The sequence below is a fragment of the Physella acuta genome, unplaced genomic scaffold (assembly GCF_028476545.2).
Source record: "Physella acuta isolate Inbredline_101_S28 unplaced genomic scaffold, ASM2847654v3 ptg000117l, whole genome shotgun sequence".
Lineage (NCBI taxonomy): Eukaryota > Metazoa > Mollusca > Gastropoda > Physidae > Physella > Physella acuta.
The window spans coordinates 332,706-357,500 of NW_026731637.1; the positions used below are offsets into that span (position 1 = coordinate 332,706).

At 36.3% G+C, this 24,795-nt stretch overlaps 1 protein-coding gene across 1 annotated transcript in view; it reads right to left on the bottom strand.

The window, feature by feature from the left end:
- The window catches only part of LOC131934759 (rho-associated protein kinase 1), an 88,069-nt gene that overhangs the window by 17,388 nt on the left and 45,886 nt on the right, over positions 1-24,795 (bottom strand). The gene's annotated exons all lie outside the window — the stretch shown is intronic.

Consider the following 24,795-nt stretch of genomic DNA (forward strand, 5'->3'; position numbering starts at 1 on the left):
CCCTTCAATTTAGAATATTTAGATCTACCAGCCAGATCACCATTAAATTCACTAACTGTGATTAACCACAGAATCCAGATCTATTCTAGATTCTAGATCCAATTCCTAACGTATACAATTATACAACTAATATATAATTAATATTACATATGATAGCTGAAACAACAATGTGGTAAAACACCCCACAGATGTACTCTAAATAGTTAGAAAATGGTGGCACTTATCTTAAAAAACGAATTCACACAGATCCAGGTCCCGACACACAGATCCCCTTGCAGTAGTCTTGCTTGTACTTGTACAACACGTCTTGAAACTTGAAACACAGGTCCCCTTGACTTTGACTTGTCCAATACGTCCCGGCATACAACACAGATCCCCTTGGTTTGTTAAATAAGTCCAGACACACAGGTTCTTCTCGTTGTCTTACACAAATGAAGTAATTGACGTTGATACTTGATACAGAATCAATGTTTATACACACATCACTTTAGTTTCTTCCTGCCGCCGCCATGTTAACGGTTCACGGTCAAGGTTGCGCTGACACAGCTGACTGGAGGTCATCGGAGTATTCAGCTAACGGTGAACAATCAGAAATGTCCGTAGTTAAATTGTGCTGTACTGAAACGACGTAGATCTATATCGATGATTATCTTGTTCCTAGACCTATATATATTTCCACCGGTTCTCACAACACGGGTAACTTCAGAATAGATTCTTCTTTCCAGTCGGATTTCCAGACAAACAGAGTCTTCATAGGACGGTCGTTGGCTTTATATATCGTTGTTTGGCTAGCTCCACCATGTTATACTGCTTCCCCATGTTACGGTTATGTTGCAGTGCAGTGAGAGGGTTTATTTATTTGATTCAGCCAGCTACCATTTCACTCGTCTCCAATACCAGGGAGAGAGTATTACACCTTGATAACCACTAGGTTATGTCACATTCAAACGAGTTTACGACGCTCAGAGATAAGAGGAACCAAGTAATCCGTGTACAGATCTTTTAATCTCGTATCTACAACAACACACGTCCTTCCACACCGACGATAAGGATTCAACTCCTCACACATAAACTCATAGCAACCAACTCTCTAAAACGTCACTATCTTTCGTATCTCGTCACACATTCACTCGTTCAATAGAAGGCCGCACCATCAATCCTGCGCACCATTTCCCCAGTCAAACATGCATCATAACAGTTTGTATGAAAGCGACTGCCGATGTTTCTCTTTTTCTTTCATTTTCGTCTAAAAACGAGATAGTGAGCATCGGCATGTCTGGTACACATGTGGTGTGTTCTTTTTGAAATATAATTTTATATTTCCTAAACCCTTTGGCTTGTGTTTTGGACCACGTGTGGCCTACCTAGGTCTTTTCTTTATTTATATTATTTAGTTTCTTGAATTATGTGGTTGACCTTGAGAGAGTTGTTGGGTCACCTGATCTCCTCGGTCAACTGAACTCCGTCACCTGATGTAATTGGAATGTGATTGTTTATCCCGATCCTTGGCAGATCCTCGACCAATGATCTTGCGACATTGAGGATCCTTAGTAGATCCTCAACCAATAGTCGTATGACTTGAGAGTCATCTCCCTTAGTTTTGGACTGGATATAACTCGCTCTCCGCAAGTCCCAAGACAAGCTTTTTGACCTTGGACTTGAAGAGAGTATGTGCCGTAGGTGTGTGACGCCATCTTTGTGATTGTAGCGGCAATTTGTCTCTTATTAATATTTGTGGTATTTATAATGCCATTCAGTTGTTTCAAGTAATTTTCCTTGATTGTGTTTAATATCCTAAGCCACAGCTGTGATATCTAGTGATATTCTTTAACTGTAAGTTGGAGTTTTGAGTTTGCTTATTGTACTCTTAGAGTCTGTACCATTTTGTATAGACCCAGTGTTATTGTTTCTTGTACACTTATTAAAAGGGTATTGACAGTTTTAAGTCGTATTGAGTCTCTTCAATTTGTCGTGCTTTACCCCTAGACATCAATAACGAGCTCACGTCAAGTTGTTGTGTATTCATTAGTAGTGACTTCTGTCAGTGCCATCCCAAAAGAACCCGGGGTGTTCGCTCCCTCCGCGGCTGTCGGAGAGCGATCATTACAGTCGTTGTGTGCGAATGCGTGTGTGCATTTACTTGATTGTTTTACTTTATTATGTTATTATGATGTATTGTTATTGTGGGTTCCCCACGATGCCTAGGATTGGCTTGGTCAATAGTCGGTTGTTTTAGACAGTAATGAGTATATTTTTGTATATATTTTTCCAGGCATTTTACTTATGTTTTCCTTTTCTTTTTTTCTCTCCCCTCCCCCCTTTTCAGCGAGTTTGCTTGTGCAACTTGGCTGGGTATTTTGTATATATTGTTTTGTATATATTGTTTTGTACGTAATGTTTTCTACGTAATGTTTTCTACGTAATGTATTGTACGTAGTGTTTTGTTTGGTGTGGACTTTTGGGTGTCGAGAACGGATGAAAGGAGGTTTCTGTGTGTCAGAGCCTAGACCATCATAGACATCATAAGTCGGTGCAGCACCATCAAATAGTGGAACGTAATGTTTTGTACCTAATATATTGTACGTGACGTATTGTACGTAGTGGTTGTACGTAGTGTTTTGTTTGGTGTGGACTTTTGGATGTCGGGAACGGATGAAGGTAGGTTTCTATGTGTCAGAGCCTGGACCATCCTAGACATCATAAGTCGGTGCAACACCATCAAATAGTCGAACGAATTATTTTTGTGTATATTGTTTTGCATATATTGTTTGTCACGTTAAAGTCTGTTTTGTTTAGTGTCTGTAGTTTTTTTATGTATTCTTTTTTTTTTTACAATTTTGATTGGTTCCATTTAATAAATTTAATAAATTGTTAAAGTTTTTTTGTTTTATTTAGACTAAGGTTAAGGTTATTAACCAGTCTGGGTTTAGCCGGACTTGCACTGACCGGACAGTAGTTAGATAAGCCTAGAAGGGTAGATTTTAGTTATCCCCCCTAGAATATAGATATATATATATATATATATGGAAAAAAGCTCATGGCCAACAACCATAAGAAAACTGCAAAATAAATAAAATAAATTTGGTATCTAACTTACCAGGCTTACAATGAACAAATACACAAATAAAGAAAGCTAGATAGACGTTCTTCTGACTAAGTAGCATCGGATGGTAAAAGGATCGCGTTCCTTACCTAATCCCTTTGGCATACAAAAGTGAACCGAACATCACGCCGGAAACCGGCTTTCACACACCTCACACACTACACGTAAACAAATAGTCCCTAACTCACGATAACAAACAAAACGCCACGAAACATACGACAGAATTATACAAAAAGACACTTAATATAAACATTAACAACAATTTAAACGAAATATATACAAACTAGCTGTAAACAGGGACATAAACAGTTAGACAGCGGCGCCATAATACGGGACTACACAACTAAAAAGTACGAACAGTTTACGACATGAAACGAAACGATACATTCGCCTTCTAAGTTACAAATAATAATATTAACACACTCCAGCCGCTCACTTAAAGCAATTTCAGCTTCTAATTCTTTTTCTTTTAAGATCTTCTCTAAAGCACTCCTATCCACTAACTCTTTTTCTTTTAAGGCCAACTCCTTAGCTTCTAACGCCCTATCTACAGGTTTCACTTCACTAGTTAGAACATCTGCTAAAAGATTCTCCTCAAAACGCCGTCATTAATGAAGTACACAATAATCTTGTCCTTTAAAACTCGTGAAGTTAGAGTACCAGAGTACTCTAATTTCAACTCCTTCACAACACCAATTAAATCTTTCCTACATAATTTCGCTACTTCTTCAACTGAAGGTTTCAATAAAAACGACTCCATCTTGTATGATTACACAGTTTTAAGAAAAGAGAACTCTCGATTAACACACAACAAGGATCAACAACACGTGTATTACTATGAACTCGCCCTACACAGGACACGAAGCTGACCTCCTGACCTAAATAACAAAGGAGTAGCCCTGAGCGGTTTACACGGCCTCTGGACAGGGAGAAAACTAACTCTTCTAGATCAGGGGTCGGCAACCTTTTGAAGCGGAAGAGCCAAAAGTTACAATTTTCAAAATGTCCCTGGTTTCAAAGAGCCAATAACATTTTTTAATTTCAAATATTTTATTTTTTATTAAGATTATTAGTATTTGTTCAAGGAATTGGAGAGCCGCATCTTGATATCAAAAGAGCCGCATGCGGCTCGCGAGCCGCAGGTTGCCGACCCCTGTTCTAGATCTAAATCTAGTGTCACAACTTTAAACTTGTATTACAAATTATATCCCTGATGAGCCCCCACTTATTACGGCGCTACTCTACCACTGGTAAAGATAACGCACGTACCGAATTCTTTTGGATGGTTATAAACTGATGACTTACGAAACAAAAAGAGTACCAGACAACAAAAACTCTCCGTGAACGCGTATCTAACGTCTAGGGGAAAAACACAAAGAACTCATGTCCAAATAATATACTCTAGATTCTATGTAAAATATTATAAATTTACAAATAATGCAAGACCCAACTTACGAGTTGAAGAATAACACAAGGTATATATTAACATAGAATATGGCACTTAGGTAATCAAAACAATCTACTAGATTTTAAATTGAGGCACAGAAAATACTAAAAGCACAGGTAATTAGGGGAAAATGCTGCTTAACTTATGAAATACAACATGGCGTCGTACATGACATTCTCTCTCGGTAAAATGTCTTGTCAACTGCCACGAGAGAAGAACCTTCCTGGTATTTATGCGACCCCAGAGTTATGGGATGTCCATCTCGAAGTCAAAAGACTATTGGGTAGGAAGTCGCCAAAGTACGAATCAACCAATCGGAATTATTGATGAATTTCACAACATAGCGTGATGGAAATATTCTCTGGACTCAAGGTCGATTAAATAAATGTAAAACTAAATAATAAAAAAGAAAAATCTAAGTAGGTCACACGATTTATTTCTTTTAAATACAATGATCCAATCAAGATGTAATCAAATCAAGTAAAAGTGTCTGATCTCTCACGTTGAAGTTGAGAGAATCATAATATTAAGAATCTTACCAAGAACTAGTCGCGTCATTTCTTAACAAAAATGGTTAGTAAAATTGTACATTACGCGTTAATACTATTGGTTCTTTTCTAATTGTTAAAATAAAAGAGTTATCTACTCAACAATCCAGAACAAATACTTGCGATTTTTGTTCGCGAAAAAAGCGCCCGCACCCCTCACACAGACACACCTACCAACAATCTTAGACTAAGTTTGTAGAGCGGGTTTTAACGTAACTAACTTTTAAAAAAATGTTACAAAATCGTACAATGTACTTTAGTACTATTAGTTATCATAGTGTTATATACACAGTTTCAAAAAAGATGAACTAAAACAATTAGAAAATAATAAAAAATGGATTTTAGCCAAATTTTTTAAATGTGAGACCTAAAATTTTCAAAAAAAGTAGAGAGTAGACAGCTTTTTATTTAATAACATGTGAAGTTTCAAAGATATTGACACTCTTTTAGTTCGAATTAACAAGCAGTGTTTAGGGAACATGTGTGCAAAATTTCAGCTAAATATCTCAAGTAGTTTTTTAGTTATAGTTATTTAACTGGTACGATTTTGTTGAAAAGTAACACTTTGAAAAAAAACGCTAAATAGTGAAAAATATACTAAATTTGAAAAAAAAACGAGAAAAAGCGAAAACTATACCAAAAAAGTCATTTTTAAAACCTCCCAGTTACATAATTTGCATCTGGAGCCTCTTGCTCAGCAATTAGAACATCTATTTTAATTAGTTTTTAAATTTCATGTTGTCAAATGTTGCTTACTATAGGTGAATTACTTCATTACTCTCATTAATAAAAAAATTGTAAAAAATACTAGCCATACGTAATTTGGCAAAATAATTATACAAAAATGTTCAAAATTGAATGTAGTTTCAGAAACAATAGATTTTGAAAAATCAATAATTCTTACTTAAATATGTATTTTGGGGGGTTTAACCTGCCCTTAAAATAAATTAAATGAATTTTAAATGAAGCTTGTGTTCATACTGAAAAAAATTATTTAAAAACACACAACAATGTTTTAATAGTTTATTGATGAATCTTTTTAATTAAGTATTTTACAATAAATTTAGGGGGAAACTTGAAAATTACCTTAGTAAAAGCTATCTGATCCTGAGCAAGAAAATGTCAGGTTTGTTGATAGCATTGTGGATTGTCTTTTACCACATTTTCTTTTCCTTATTTGATGTTTTAAATAATATCTAGAATATATATAATATAACTAGAACACAGCTAGATTACCATCATGTAGCTATCTGCAGATATCATTTATTTTTTAGACATTTTTAGCAAATTAAAAAACAGATATAATTGTGGCTAATAACATTGACATTATTATTTCAGAGTTGTTAGTACACTTATAGTATATTGAACGGGTTTAGTAGTTAGTTATCATCATTTATACAGACCTTCGAATAGATTAGTTTTTTCCCAAAATGTCATTAAATCGAAAGACTAATTAGAAAAATACGTTAATAATCCGTTGAAATATTTAACGATGTGTATTAAACTAAATTAAATAATCAAAATAATGAGAATGAAGATACAACACAGCTCTAAGCTAAGGGAAACACACAAAAAATAATTAAAGCTAAATATTGTATAGTTTTAATCTGTTTGTAAACCTATAAAGAACAAGCAATAGTCCTTTAAACTATGTTGTCACACAGATATTGTCCTCTAAAATTTAGTCTTCTACTCTGCGCGGCATTCCAGAAAGCCATATAGATAGTCACTGAAAGAGGAAATATTGAAAATATTAAATAGATGCAAAGCGTTCCTGACTTATAAATGTAAGCCCTGCTGGGGGGGGGGGATACCTTAAAATCTATCTTACCCTTCCCTAGGCTTATCTACTACTGTCCGGTCAGTGCAAGTCCGGCAACCCAGACTGGTTAATAACCTAACCTTAGTCTAAATTAAAAACAAAAAAACTTTTAACAATTTAATAAAATTTATTTCATGGAACCAATCAAAATATAAAAAATGAAAAAACTACTGAATACACAAAACCCGGCTAAAGAAACTCAACGGGACAAAACAATATATGCAAAACAATTTAACGTAACAAAACATTACGTTCGACTATTTGATGGTGCTGCACCGACTTATGATGTCTAGGATGGTCCAGGTCTTGACACACAGAAACCTCCCTTCATCCATTCTCGACATCCAAAAGTCCACACCAAACAAAACACTACGTAAAACCACTACGTACAATACGTTACGTACAATACATTACGTAGAAAACAATACGTACACCAAACAAAACACCCAGCCAAGTTGCACAAGCAACCTCACTGGAAGGGGGGGGGGAGAGAAAAAGAAAAGGAAAACGTAAGCAAAATGCATGGTAATGGCAGATATATACATAAATATATACACAAGTTCAAAATGCTACCTACTACTACTATCTAGCTAAAGCCTCGAGTAAAACTAATCCCTATTATTACAATTCTAAAGCAATTCTCAAAAACACAACTAACCACTGTCTAACCAAGAACTAGCAACTTAAAAATAACGTGTAAAACAAATTCATTGTAGAACCAATCTTTCCTACACAAGGAGCAGCCCGAAGCCATTGGTCTACCTAAACAACATCCATATTGATAACATTAAAGTTAACACACTCCGCTAAGGCCCCAATGAAGGCAGACACAAAGCAAGCGATACTCAACATGACGTTGCACGAAACAGCACACACATTAATTTTTAACAACCTAAAACTCGAGGCAACTAAAATATGTTAATCTAATTACTGTCTAAAACAGCTGACTATTGACTAAGCCAATCCAAGTCATCGTGGGGAACCCACAATAACAACACAGCATAATATAGTAGAACAAGTAAATGCACACACGCATTCGCAACAGTTTAGGAAACATTCCTAAACACACTGACCTAAACCACGTGGTCCGAAAACACACGCCAAGAGTTTAGAAAATACAAACATATATTTTTAATCTTTCAAAATAACACATCACGTGCATACCAGACATGCCGATGCTTACTATCTCGTTTTATACGAAAATGAAAGAAAACGAGAAACATCGGCAGTCGCATTCATACAAATCACATAAAGATAAAGTATAAAAAAACAAATACCTCCACGCGTGCGGTGCGCCACGCGCCCACACAGAAACCGACCCTATCTAGATCTTGCCTCGGGTCAAAAGAAAGAAAATCCTCCGAGCGGTCAATTTATACTGACCGCTTCGGGCGGAAGGGGAACCCCGTGGCCGTTCCCCATTGGACCACCATGCACTCACAGATTCGCACCAAATAAATTAATACAAAATAATCCATTCACCCGCTCACATAAATAAAGAGAAAAAATGCACACACAACCTAAATTAGCCAGACTATTTAAATGCAATAAATCTAAATTCCACACATATTCACTTTACCCAATTAAAGCAGCATAGAGAATAAATTCCAAAAACTTTCATCTACATCCTATACTGAGGCCTAGACTCAGACCCTACCTCGTAACCCTTCGTCATGTCGTAACTAAACAAGATCCTTAAATCTTATAATAAAACAATTATAATAAATATCGCTTAATTTCTCATACATACACGTTAGATGTGATACTAATAAATTAAGCAGTAATTAATAAAGCTTTGTTTACTCTTATCAGTATCGCCATTATTTTGTCTACATTTATCGTCTTTCTGTTTTAAGCTTTTTTTTTCAATTGTGATTTCCATTTCAAACAATTAAAATTTCGATTATGCATCGCCCATTTGCACCATTTTGCATAGCGTACTAGAATGACTTTCAGAGCGAGTTAGAGTTATACATAGACATAGGGTGTCTCGCACTTGACTGGCAACCGTACATCATTAAAACAAAGGTACAGTTGGCGCTCAGACAACACTTATAATCACCGAAGTTACTCCGTGTCACGTTTAACTGGCATTCGACAATAAACCGCTGTTTATTTGGCAAAAGAGTAATAGTCATCATTTTAATTCCCGATAATGAAGTAATACTACTCTCTACAACTACAAGAAGTAATTGTTTAAAAAACCACACATGCGGAATTTTACAATAAAAGATAGAGTAATTATTAGCAGTTGGTAGCAGCATGGAGTACAATGTCACACAATTGAGAACAGTAACGTACGTAGTTGGGAGCGGCCACTTTCCCTACGACAATTTTGTGGATAGTGGCGCCTTTTTCGGAGAATAATTAAATAACATTGTAAACAAGTTCCTCGAAACACAAAACAAAAAAGTCAACAGCAACAGCCAACACAAACTAAAACTATGAATCAAAGAATTCAAAACTAGCATGTTATGTATTCTAAATATCACATTTTTAATAACTCATCGCAAGTATATATTGTACAGCCTACTTCTTGGCTTATTTATCTGCGACTAGCTCAGCGCCAGGTATGTGCGAGTCGCTTTTTTTGCCACACTGTTTATTCACTTAAGCGTATGTACTTCTGCGGTTTGAGTTATCCCGGTATTACGGAGCTACTCTACCACTGGTAAAGATAACGCACGACCCGAATTCTTTTGGATGGTTGTAGACTGATGACTTACGAAACTAAAATATTACCAGTCAACAAAAACTCTCCGTGAACTCGTATCTTATGTCTAGGGGGAAAACACGAAGAACTTCTGTAACTAATAATAATTTTAATCAATTTACAACCTTTCAAAATGTATACAAGTCCAAATAATAAACTCTAGATTCTATGTACAATATTAAAAATATACAAATAATGAAAGACCCAAATTACGAGTTGAAGAATAACACAAGGTAACTACTAACATATGGATAAGTACTTAGGTAATCAACACAACATACACGATACTAAATTGAGGCACAGAAAAATATTTAATGCACAGGTAATTAGAGGAAAAATGCTGCTTTACTTAGATCATACAAAATGCGTCGTACATGGCATTCTCTCTCGGCAAAATGTCTGGTCAACTGCCACGAGAGAAGAACATTCCTGGTATTTATGCGACCCCAGAATTATGGGATGTCCACCTCAAAGTCAAAAGACTATTGGGTAGGAAGTCGCCAAAGTACGAATCAACCAATCGAAATTATTGGTGATTTCCACCACATAGCGTGATGAAAAATTTCTTTGGATTGCAGCACAGACCACTCAAGGTTAATTAAATAATTGTAAAATCAAATAATAAAAAAAGAAAGACCAATTAGGTCACACCGGCTGTATGTAGAACGTCAACCACATACAGATCGATCTTAACTCACGATCTTAACTCACTAGTGTAGCTTTTGCTTGAGTTGTCAGGCTAAATTCAGCCATCCTTCTTTATACGGGAGGCCTGTTATCTTTGGGTTATTGTTTACCTAAAGAGGCCCCGTAGAATACAATTTTGCTTATCTTTGTTATGTCAATACTAGCAGGAAAGGAAACTGCAGGTCCATTGCTTGTCAGCTGATTAGAATATTTTATAAAGGCACCTTATACAGATGTAAGCCCTGCTATGGGTGGGGATGACTACTCTATCTAACCTAGGCTTATCTATATAACTGTCCGGGTCAGTGCAACCGTGGTGAAACCCACGGTGGTTAATCTTATTCTTAACCTTAGTCTAAATAAAAAACCTTCTAAAAATAAAACAAAAACTTTAACAATATAATAAAATTTATTTAACAAAAATATGGAACCAAAGCTTAAAAAAACTAGAATCTAGAATCTAGATCTAGACAAACAAAACACTCGAGACATACAAAACAGAAACAGAGCTCAACGGAACAAAACACCATATTTCGGACCACCGTCCCAGAAAGAGGAAAAATAGACTAATCAATTCAAAATGTAAAAAAAAGTTATACACAAGGTACTAAGTTGACACAATTGAAAATAAAATGGATATTGTACAAAATGAACTTTCAAATGAGGGGTGACAAGATTAAATCTTAACCATCCACAAGTTGTTCACAAAGAACACACTTAAACGTAAATATCAGGTCACTGAGCATAAAACTACTAGTTCAATGCACACAATTAGCAGCCTAAACAAGAGGCTCTCATAAATGAAAGTAAAATCTACATTAATCCATGACTAAACCCAGGCCATCATACTACAACGGTGGTCTGGATACAACAACCATTGAGACTTCTCAAAGTCGAAGTGACTAAATAGTACGTAGTCACTTTGTATACAAAATAAGCAAACTATTAAAAGGAAAACATAATAAAACACTATAAAAATAACCCTACGTTACCATACACCACATAAATGTGACACAGACACTCTTCAACACACAGGCCTCGACATTCCCGCAGAATGTCTCTCCCTGTCCATACACCACATTCACGAACAAAAAAAAACAATTCTACGCACAACAAAATAGTCACTAATACAACAATAACTAACATTCAGGACATAAAGCAATGTGGAGCAACATTCCAAAACAATGTTTGCATAAACAACATCAAAATATAAACAAGACAAAGCAATTATAAACCATTTTAAAATCCTAATCATATCAGCGCCAGAATAGCGGACTACTTAACTAGAAACCACAACAATCCTCAGAGGAACACAAAAAGACATTCACCTTTTTGTAATAAAATAATAAAATAATTCCCCAGCCCATTGCATTCACCCCCTTTAAAGCCTGCAGTACCTACAAGCAAACAAATTCAAAAATGCAGATACCAGACATGTGAACAGAACAAAGTATTGTAGCCAGTTAAAAAAAATTCCCTTAGGGTTCATAAGAACCAATAATTTTTACAAAGCAATATCTTACAAAAATAAATTTTTACAAATTGCAATTTGACAAAAAAATCAGCCCACAGGGCATACATACAAATCCGGCCTACTGGGGGTTTTGCGCTCCCTGGTCAACCTACGCAGTGGTATGACGGTTATTGTGGGGTTACCGGATGTTCCGGGTCCTGGTAATTGGACTTTGTACACTACATGATTGTAGCCTGGAGGTGCAGGCGATTCAACTTTTACAGGCCTTGGGGAGGGCGGTTGAACCCTGGGAGGCACATATTTCCTAATTTGGGTGCTGGACACCCTGCGGGTGCTAGAAGGACCATTCTTCTTTTTTTATGGCGTAACACCCGCCAGTGATCGGGGGAATTTCGACCACCACATATACCGTTGGGCCGTCCAGGCCAGCCATTTTACGCCTGCCTAGTGGGGGTTGTCTAAGAAGAACCAGGTCGCCTATGGCTAGTTCAGCTACTAGCGTATTTTTGACCTGCTTGTCCTTCTTGCTTGCCTCTGTCTGGGGGCGTACCCCAGCACCACCACCCGGTGTCTTAATTGAGGATGGGTTAGGTGGAACAACTGCCTCTGGTTCCTCAGGTCGGTCCACCCTTACAGTGGTCATGCTGGCGTGTAGGTAGGATTTTGGGCCTGATACCATCGACGGATCTGGGCGAAAAGGCTGATCTAATGGCTGTACCGCCCTGTCCTTCATCCTGAGGTCCTCTCCAGTCGCCTGAATGGTTGATACACTCTTGGCGGGCACCAGAGTTCTCTCGCTGGGGCTGAGGGCCTTGCCTCCTCTCCATGCTTTCGATGTGACCACAGGAGGCTTGATCAGATGGGCCAATGTGGTCAGGTCCTTTAGGACTTTCATACACAACAGGCAGGGTGGAGTTGAGACACCAACTGGATCCTTTATGACAAGGAACCCCTTGTCACGTAGTTCTTCCTGGTTGACCTCCAGGCAGTGGCGGAACTAGAAAAAAAGGGCCACCCCGCAAAAAATTTTTTAGCCCCCCCCAATACATATATATATATATATATATATATATATATATATATATATATATATATATATATATATATATATATATATATATATATATATATATATATATATATATATATAGGAACATAGGATATTCATCGCTGGCCTGTTCGAGTTTTGAAAAAAATTGTGTTTTTTTCAATTAAATCAAATTACAACATTATGCCATGTGTGTAAGTGCATTAGTGAGTTTTGTAAAAATCAGTTTTATTTTAACTCTGCTATGAGACCTCTTAACCTCTAGTCGTTCAAAAGAATATAAACCATGAAAGCTTTGTATGTAAGTTATGGTGTCTCGTGTTATGTTTATTTTCGGATGGTGTCTATAGAAGCTACGGTAATCTTTTTTACAAAACCATCAAGTCAAAAAAGCAAGGAAATTATTTTATTTTTTTTAAATATAAAAAAATTATTTTGGTCGGCTGTGGCCCCCTAAATGGCGTGCCCCCCCCCCCCCCCCCCGCTTTGCGAGGTCTGGCGGCACTGTAGTTCCGCTCCTGCCTCAAGGTCGGTAATAAAATAGTCATTGTATGGGATGGCCAACCCATTTGCTGCCCTCAGGAATAGGGTTGTGCCTGTTCTTAGACTAATGTTTTTAGGGCTCTTGTTAAAAAATGTCTCGGTGACCGTGCTGACCCGAGAACCACTGTCTATAACAGCCGTCACCTGTACACCTTTTAAATAAACAGTCAGGGTAGGACAGTGTCCAACCAGCTTGTGAATGCTGGAGCTTGGGCCCGGCCCACCAGCAGCAGTAAGACTGAATCACTGCAGGCTCCTGCCTCTTTGCATTCTGACGATGACGGGCGAGATGGCCCCGCTGATGGCAATTATAACAAATTGTTTCCGCCTCTGGACGTCGGCGGGGTGCCCTTCGGCTAAATGACACCTGGGGGTATTGTGACAAATGAGTCAACAGAGCCGATAGCTGCAATTATAAACCATTTTAAAATCCTAATCATATCAGCGCCAGAATAGCGGACTACTTAACTAGAAACCACAACAATCATCAGAGGAACACAAAAAGACATTCACCTTTTTGTAATAAAATAATTAAATAACTCCCCGGCTCCTTACACAAATGCACACATTTTTAGTTGGATGGCGTTAAAAACTATCGGCACGAACATGTGTACTTAACGAACATATACTTTAATGTCTCGGGTAAATTTAGTTAAAACAATATAAAAACACTGTGGATAAGAGTATAACTGCCTCCAACTATAGTTGTTTATTCTACACAGTCAGAATCTTAGCTTTGAAACCGGTCAAACTGTGTGAATCATGTTTTTTTTTTATAAAAAATTACCAGTAAAGATGTGCGTGAACAATAAAGTGATCAAACCCATATATTATCATTTTGTTAAAAATTAATATTTAAAGAACACAAAAAGCAGTATCTAATTAAAAATGTTAAAATCTGAAATGCTAAACCAATAATTAAGTTTATCTTAAGTTATCTGTAAAGTACATTTGGGAAAACGCGTAATGAAGTATCAAAGTACCATGCCGCCAGAATCCTAGCTTTTGAAACAGGTAAAACTCTGTAAATATTGTTTTTGCAATTACCAGTAAAAAGGTGATCAGTACCGTGATCTAACACATACCTTTTCATTATGTTAAAAAATGATCTTTAAAGAACACTAAAAACAGTTGCTAATTAAAAAAAAAATTATCTGAACCGTAAGACTAATATTCTAGACATATATTTAGACTTTTATTCAGAACTAGACTACCCGTCATCCGTTGGATAACTGTGGGTTTCGGGGGTCATCCATCAAAAAGCATCACGTCTGTCACTCAGAGGCGTAGCAACCCTTTCCGGCGCCCGGGGACAAACTTTCCTATTTGAACCCCCCCACCCGCAAGATTTCGATTTGCACCCCCCCCCACCTCAACTTTCGATTTGCACCCCCCTCAACCTTTCAATTTATTTTTCAAACCCATTTTGGCGCCCCCTAAGTTCGGCGCCCGGGGACATATGTCCTCCCCCCCCCCCGCCGCACCCCCCCCCCCGCTACGCTACTGCAGTGTCACTTATCGTCATAAAAAAACAGACCCCCACATTCAAAAATATGTTTTTTATCTTTTAAAAACACCGAAAACACCGATTTCGAACTATCCCTTCATATACTGACTTCACAGGTGACCTACTCAACTCTACCTCACATGCCCAGTGTCCCGCCAAGTCTCAGACAACATGTTTTTATCGTTTAAAATTGTTATACTATACTTTGATACTTTGAGTCTCCTTATGCAACTTGATTTACGCGCATAGATCTAGATCTAAGTCTAGTAGTAGTAACTTTCAAATTAAATTTTATCTTAAATTAGCCAAACAAAGATTTATATAAAATAAAGAAGGTCTGAAGTTATCTAGATCTTGATAGAATTATCTAACTCTCGATTATACGACTAGTTTGCTTAAGTCTTACGTTTAGTTTTTCTTGCTAGATCTAGAATCTAGATCTAATCATTAGCTAATAGCTACGCTAATAGGCCCTGGAGCGAGCATTTCAAAATTACCATATTCCAAACAAAGATTTATATAAAATAATAAAGGTCTAAAATAGTTTAGTATATAGAAAATCATTATTATCTAAATCTAGATAGAATTATCTATATTTTAGATCTACGACCGAGCTATATTTAGAATTTACGTTTATAATTTAGCAAAATTACCGGTATCGAAGCCACGAATGAATCTTAAGCTACGCAAATAGGCCCTGGATCCAGCATTTCAAAATTAGCGTAGTCGAAACAAAGATTTATACAAAATAATAAAGGCCTAAAATATTTTAGTATATAGAAACTCATTATTATCTAAATCTAGATAGAATTATCTATATTCTAGATCTACGACTGGTTTTCTTAAGTCTCGTTTTTTTTTTTGGATTGTATTTATAACTAATAAATCTTTGATTTGAAAAAGATTCTAGATCTAGATCTATAAATAACTTTCTTGGACAGATTGTAGATCTAGAGAAATTTATCGTAATACTAAATGAAAAAGACAGTTGAAAATTGATATATGTGTTGGAACGTAATAAATACAGCAAACGGACGTATTGTTAAAGCTAAAGTCGACAGAAAATTAGCTTTAGAAAGCGTTAAACATTGGAACCGGAACACAATCTTCTTCTATAGGCCGACATTATTGATGTAAAAAAATAAACACATCATGTGACGTCACTGTTTCCGTCGAGTTTAGTGGTTTTTCTAATCTTTTTAAAAAAATGTGGTTAATCTACCTATGAATAAATCAATAAATTAATTAACGTCTTTAAATAAATGCGTGATTAACAGTCTGTCTTAAAAAAAAAATTTCTCTACCTACATACTATTTTACAGCTGTTCACGATGAATAGAAGTATTCACAATACTCGATCAGACAAACAAAAAAACAAACAAAAACATACATATTCAAACATGTAAACAAACTTGAGTTTTATTAGTATACTAGACTACCCGTCCGTCATCCGTTGGATAACTGTGGGTTTCGGCGGTCATCCATCAAAAAACATCACGTCTGTCACTCAGAGGCGTAGCAACCCTTTCCGGCGCCCGGGGACAAACTTTTCGATTTGAACCCTCCCCCACCCCCCGCAAGATTTCGATTTGCAACCCCCCCCCCCCCTCAAACTTGATGTGCACCCACCCCCCTCAAGATTTCGATTTGCACACCCCCCCCCTCAAAATTTCGATTTGCACCCCCCTCAACCTTTCAATTTATTTTCCCAACCCATTTTGGCGCCCCCAAAGGTCGGCGCCAGGGACATATGTCCTTCCCCCCCCCCCCCCCCCCGCTACGCTACTGCAGTGTCACTTATCGTCACAAAAAAACAGACCCCACATTCGAAAATATGTTTTTTATCTTTTAAAAACACCAAAAACACGGATTTCCGACTATCCCTTCATATACTGACGTCACAGGTGACCTACTCAACTCTACTTCACCTGCCCAGTGTCCCTCCAAGTCTCAGACAACATGTTTTTATCGGTTCAAAAACGATTCCAGCCGAGCATGTCTCTGACCACATTATCCCTTCATATGATTAGGATAAAGAAACAGATGAACTCTACTTCACCTGCCCTGTATCCCGCCAAGTTCAGATAGGCAACTTTATCATTTACATCTAAAGAAATAAAATAAAAATTGAAAAAATAATTATCATTGACGTCTAGAACCTGTGCCACCCGCACGAGAGCCGATTACACTAACAACTTAGCTATTTACTCATGACGATAATTTTTATACTATACTTTAATACTTTGAGTCTCCTTATGCAACTTGAGTTACGCGCATAGATCTAGATCTAAGTCTAGAGTAGTAGTAACTTTCAAATTAAATTTTATCTTAAATTAGCCAAACAAAGATTTATATAAAATAAAGAAGGTCTGAAATTATCTAGATCTAGATCTAGATTCTACGACTCGTTTGCTTAAGTCTAGAATCTAGTAGATCTAGATCTATTTGCGTCACTCTTGCTAGATCTAGATCTAGGTCTAGATCTAGAATCTAGAAATTCTAGATCTAGAATCTAGATCTAGATAGATATATCACAAAGATTTAAATCAAGTATTTAAGGACTAAAAATGTATTATGATTATAAAATGGATTGTATTTTTATTTACTTAATCTTTGGTATGTATCTAATTCATCTTTTGTTTGACCTCTAGATCTATAATTAACTTGCTTGGCCAAATGATAGATCTATAAATAACTTTCTTGGTCAGATTGTAGAGGAATTTATTGTAAAACTAAATGAAAAAGACAGTTGAAAATTTATATAAGTGTGAACGTAATAAAAACAGCAAACGGACGTATTGTTAAAGTTATAGCCGACAGAAAATTAGATTTAGAACGCGTTAAACTTTTGAATGGGCCTATGATGGAAGCCGCCATTTTATTGTTATAAAAAGTAAACAAAAAATGTGACGTCCCTGTTTCGACGACTCTAGTGGTTTTTCTAATCTTTTTTAAAAAATGTGGTTAATCTACCTATGAATAAATCAATAAATTATTTAACGTCTTTAAATAAATTATGTGATTAACAGTCTGTCTTAAAACAAAAATTGTTCTCTACCTACATACTATTTTACAGCTCTCCACGATGAATAGAACCATTTGATATAGTAAATCAGACAAACAAATAAATATTCAAACATGTAAACAAAGTTGAGTTTTAGTAGTATATAGATAGATTATAGATAGATGTTCCACCTATTAGTATTAGTTTTTCGATTATATTGAAAAGCTTGATTTTATACCAACTCTGATTTCAAAAACTTTCATTATGCTGTAATATTTCAGCATTTTTATGACAATATATTTAATTCTGATCGTAGACAACATATTTTTGTAAAAACTAATAGTGTTAAGCTACTACATTACATACTAAAGTAATTATTGATCTGTTTTAACATTTACAATTAAATTTGTAGAAATACACATATTTATATTAAGAGAGTGATTATTTCCTTTGGTTCTATAGTCTTAATTAATATTCTAGGTATCATTATGTCAAAATGTTTTTTACAAGGATTACAAAACAGACGGTGTTGCGTTCATTGGTTTTGGTTTTATTGTGTGTATATTCTGTTTGCTTTTTGTTTATATATATATATATATATATATATATATATATATATATATATATATATATATATATATATATATATATATATATAATGCTGGAAAAAATTTGAACCCCCACCCCCCCATGAGACTATCCTGGCTACGCCACTGTAAAGAAATTATTGATGTGGTTGATTTCCCTAACCCGAAATTTTGTAAACGCCTCTGATTGATGGGTACTATATCTACAACATATACTAGACTAGACTATCTTCTGTGAAGAGGAAGGCATCACAGGCGATACTTTTGGTTGCTATCTGGATATCCAATTCAGTTCTAATCATTAGCTACACTAAGACATATTTCCCTCTTGTCATATTCCTATTCATCAACAGTCCCCAAATCTTGTCTACAACGTCATTCTCTACTCGTGGCGTTTTACTCACATTTTACTCACTTTACACACCTTCTATCAAGCAAATTAAACAATAGGAATACTCTCTAACCATATCGTCTACTGTCATTACGTAAAAATTCTAAAACTTCTTTGTTAATTCAGGGGCGGAACTACCATGCCGCCAAACCCCGAAATGCGGCGGGGGGGGGGGGGGGGTGTTCCATTACGTTTAGGGGCCCAATTCCGAAAAAAAAAATTGTTCTCATAAATAATGCTTTTCGTGCACCTTGATATTGGTTTTCTAAAAAAACAAACAGGTATACTATATCCGTGATTGTTCTACAGTAACTAACACTCACTGTTGCGTAGAAAAATAAATATTTTAAAATCTCCAAGTGCTGTAGTTTGAAAGATAGGCAATAATTCTGACTACTTCCTTGACTTACTGCCCTTTTTTAAAATAATGGTGCCAATAAAGCTCATTTAAATAGTTATGTACTATGTAAATTAAAAAGTAATTGATTCTTTTAATTTATATTTAAATAAGACATGCTAAAGAACTATTTAGCTATAAAAATTAAAGAATTAAAAATTAATAATTTACATTAAAAAAAAATCATAAAAATAAACATAACACGAGAAACCATTGGGCAAATCCAGCTTACGTGTTTATATATTTATGACCAGCTAGAATATTGGTTGATGATTCTAATTACCGTTATCGGTACATATAAATGGTCTAGAATACGTCTTGATCCAAAATGTGTAGATTAACTTACTATATATTTGGAGAAAAAAATAAATTAAAAAATGGTCTAGACGTAGAGAGCTGGTTGAGTGGGGAGGGGGGGGGGGGTGAGGTGTGTATCTCTTTCTACCGTTCAGGTTGTGCACTTTTAAAAACTTGGGAAACAGAAGACTGTTCTAATGTTAATTTACTTGAGGGCTGATCGAGTGATGTTTGGCTTGAGACTGTCTAAATTAAAATTAATACTTTATTTCTTTCCTGTACATTTTTTTTTCTCAGTTAAGTGAGAGTTCCCAGTCTATGTCTTAGCTTTGCTTGAAATATTTCTTTTAACTTGATGTCCGTGTATTTTGTGAAAAAATATCTGAATATATTCCTAATTTGCCATATAGTCGATCTATAAATAGTCGTTGCTACTAGTCTGTTTTCGTCTCCTGTTCTTTGTCTAGTCGTGTTAATTAAGTGTGATTGCTTTATTTGTTGTGGCTGTTTGATTGGTGGTGTTTAATATTCTCGCAAGTGTTTGCTTTGCTTTCTGTACTAATATACAATCTAAATAAATGTGTTTATCACTTTCTTGTATATTTTGTTTACACGTTTGACATGTTATTTTAACATTTTGATATGACTTTGTATTTCGTGAAACTGGAGTTGTATTAAAAATCAGTCGGTATGCTACTTCCTTTTCTTTTGGTGTAATGCGTTTATTATGTAGGTTTCTAAATGTATCTTTAATGTCTATTATATTGTTTTCCCTGGCCGAACTAATTCTTGTGTATAAGGGTGTCGCTTGTTGTTTGATTAAGATGTCGTATATTTTTTTGTGTCTTCCCCAATAATGCTTTTGTTTCCTTGGAATATTGTTATCGTTTCTTTATAAAAGCTGCCCATGTCATTTCCCCCATAGTGTGGTGTTATGATGGTTAATTTAAAAATGCACTTTATGTTTAACCCTATGTAGTATTGTGTTAATGGGTGATAATGTGGTTATATCCTTATTCTATCCAGCTGTTTTAATCGGAAGGTGTTTATTTTAGTATGAATGTCGTGCAGCCCTATACCTCCATTTAATTTATTTTGTTTTAAGGTTTTGTGGCTAATGTTTCTAATCGTGTTTTTGAAAATGAACTCTCTAATGTGCTTGTTTGTTTTTTTAATAAATGAGTTGGGTATTGTAGAGTTCGTCGCTACGAAATATATTTTTGGAATGATATATCTGTTTACTAATGCAGCTCTGGCAAAAATGGTTGTATTGCAGTATTGGTATTTTTCCAGATTGTGATTTATTTTATTTTTCAGTGTGGTCCAAGTTTCTCGGACGTTTTTTGTGGGATCGCTGGTAGGCCTATAGGTTATTCCATAAATTCTGAGTTTGTCAGTTATTGTTATGTCTATGTGATAGTTATCTTTACCTTTCCATTTACATATACCCATTACTTTTGATTTTTCTGCGTTTACTCTATCGTTTATTTTTCCCCCGCTTCCTTTCCCAAAGTTGTTGAATTTTTCTATTACAGTTTGTATTGCTTTCTCTGTTTGTACTAAGAAAGTAGTGTCGTCTGCGTTTGCAAGTATTTTTTTGCCTACCGTGTTTGGAATGTACAGTCCTTTAATTGAGTTGTCCTGTCTAATTTTTTCTAGTAGGGGTTCTAAACTAAGGATGTATAGTAGGGGAGATAATGGACAACCTTGTCTAACTGATTTCTGTATGTGAAAAGCGCTTGTAACACTGTTGTTTATTAATAAATGACTATGTGCATTGCTATATATTATTTTTATCCATGTTTTAAAATAGTGTCCTAGGTTGTAAGCATCTATTGTTTTCATTAACCATATATGATCTACTCTATCGAAAGCTTTCTGTTGGTCGAGGCTAAGAATTGCTAGTTGTGTGTCTTTCTGCGTGCTATAATGTATGATGTCTCTGATTAAGTGCGTGTGGTTGTGTATGTTTCTACCTGGTATGCTATACTGTTGATCGGGGTGTATTAATTTAGATATGAAAGGTTCGAGTTTCTTAACTAAAGTTTTTGTCAATATTTTATAATCACTGTTGAGTTTTATGTCATGGAAAGTTTTGGAATGATAGATCAGTATGTGTATTACTGAGATATTCTCCCACGGTCGTTTCTATTTCTGTCCATGGGTGGCTACAATGTGAACTTTTGACTCCGCAGCTAAGGACGGAGCACAGTAAACTAAGCAGTCAAGAGAAAACTAGTTTGCACACCTTATTTTAGTCTAGTTCTTATGCCATTTTATTTTCTCCCTTTGATTATTATATATGCAATTGATGTTCATGTCTTTAATGCTGTGTAAAATCTATCAAATATATTATTATTACTGATTAAAATGTTTAAAATAATTGAATTAATAAAAAAATGAAGAAAAAAATGTTTGAGTACTGTATAGATATAGATGTTTGAAAGGGAAGAGTGTTTGCTTTGATGTGTCTCATTGTAATGACATAACTTTTCCGATTTGCTTAAAATTTGTATCATTTTAATTCTCTGTAATCCCAAATTTATTTCAGCTCTTCTTAAAAACCCAAATTCCAATAATAGAAGTAGAGAGCTGGACCGCTAACCCGTAAGTCTCGAGTTCGAATCCGGTTCAAGTCAGTCGACCGTCCCTGAGTCCACCCATCTCTGATTGGTACCTAACTCATGTTAGGGAAAGTAAAGGCGGCTGGGCATGGTGCTGTCCACACCATTTCTTCATATACCGAGGTCACAGAAACAAGTGAACTCTTCTTCACGGTGCACTGTCAAAACGGCCCCGTTAATAAGAGCCCGTCAAATTGACCCCCGACAAAACGACCCAGTCAAAATAGCCCCGTCAAAAGGGCCCCGACTTATTGGCTCCCGTCAAATGGGCTCCCGTCATATTGACTCGCGACATATGGGCTCCGACAAATGGACTCCAGACATATTGGCTCCAATAACAGTAACCATTTTGTCAAACCTCCACTACCACTATAACTTATTTTAGGCTACAAGACATTACCTCCCCCCGGACATCCCCCCCCCGTATTTACCCCACAGAGCAATAACCCCCCCTGTCAATTACCCCCTATCAATTACCCCCCCCCCCCCGGGAATTACCCCCCCCCCCTCTTAAGATAGAATCCTAACTCTAACTATAATTCTATACCTATATACTACTTTAATCCAAACCTTAAGAAATAAACGAAAACCTAAGCATCCACCTTAGCCTAAAACTTCACACAAAACTAAAACCAACGCTAGACACAACCCTAACCCTAACCCTAGCTCTAACCCTAACCCTAACCCTAACCCTAACCCTAACCCTAACCCTAACCCTAACCCTAACCCTAACCCTAACCCTAACCCTAACCCTAACCTTAACCCTAACCCTAACCCTAACCCTAACCCTAACCCTAACCCTAGCCCTAGCCCTAGCCCTAGCCCTAAACCTAAACCTAAACCTAAACCTAGACCTAACCCTAACTCTAACCCTAACTCTAACCCTAACCCTAGTCCTAACCCTAATCCTAATCCTAACCCTAACCCTAAACCTAGCTCTAACCCTAACCCAAACCCTAGCCCTAAACCTAGCCCTAACCCTAACTCTAACCCTAACTTTAACCCTAACTCTAACCCTGTCCAGGGGGGTGGGTGTAATGTCCTACTGGGCGGGGGGTAATTGACAGAGGGGTAATTGACAGGGGTAATGACTCCTGGGGGGGGGGAATGTCGGGGGAGAAATGTCCGGGGGGTAATTGACGGGGGGGGGGGGGAAATGCCCTGTTCCCCTTCTTTTAAATGCCTGAATTTAAATGTTTATCATGAACCAACATCAATCACAAACAAATCGAGCCCTTAACAGCTAAATTCCATCAATTCTAAAATTTTGAAAATGTTTAATTTACAACAGTAAAGATCTGTTGCCTAAAAGCGAGCACAGATGTGTAAACGTATGATATACATGATGTTTACAGGATAACGGCATTTTGTTTTGATAACCTACAAGCATACTGCAGTAAGGAATGTAAAGCCTGGACCCCTCTCCCCCACACACTTAGTTGGAACAGTCTGTAACCGACTCATTTATGGAAGTCATAGATAGATGACACTTAAATTAAAACATACTATTTATTATTATAGATAAACTATTATAGAAATTAGGCATATTGAATAAGAGATGCATACGTTGTATTACTTAAAATTGTTGGATAAGCTAACTCTATAGAATTTTGATGAAAGGGCCCCACATGCAGGTGTTATATTCAATGAGGACGTTTCGTCGGCAGAAACCGTATTGTCCTTTTGTCGTGAGCCACATTGACAGGAGTCTATTGGTCGTGAGCCACATTGACGGGAGCCTATGTGTCCGGAGTCGTAATAACAGGGGCCGTTTTGTGGAGAAACTAAATGGCGGGAGCCTATTTGTCGAGAGCCTTATTGATTGGAGCCCTTTTGTCGAGAGCCTATATAACGGGAGCCTATATGTCGGGAGCCTAAATGACGGGAGCCTATTTATCGGGAGCCTATATGACGGGGTCCATATGTCGCTGGCTCTATTGACGGGGTCACTTTGACATGGCTCTTATGTAGGGGCCGATTTGTCGGGGTTGTTTTGACGGGGTCATTTTGTCATTGGCTGTTTGGACGCCGCACGCTACTTCACTTGCCCTATATAGACTGTCAGGTTTGAAAGGGAATTTTACTTACTTTACTTATTTGTAACATATGTACAAAAAAAGGGAAATAAAGGCTGGTTGAAAAATATACAGTTCACACGATGTGTGCTCTCACCGTATTTAAAAAAATAAACCGGGAGTGATCTCCCCTAAACTTTCTCGAATATTCTTATATGAAACAACTGTGAATGGCAACTCGGGATATAGACATGACTTTTAATCCATTTTAAATACTTAAACTTTTTAAAATAGAATAAAATCTCGTAGAAAAAAGAATTGCACACCAAGTGAACGTCATATAAAATGTGCAAAATAGTGCGGGATATTATTAGTACTTTATAAATTCACATTTGTTTTTTGAGAAATCGGAATTATTATTTCCGGTCAACGGAAATTACTCAAAATTTAATAGAACGCAGAGAATTAGATCTTTTACTTACATGTGAAATTTCATTTATCCATCTGAAATAGTACTCAAGTACTTTTGAAAAATTCAAAGTAGAAAAATTTCAACTTCCGGTTATCGGAAATCGCTCAAAAGTTGAA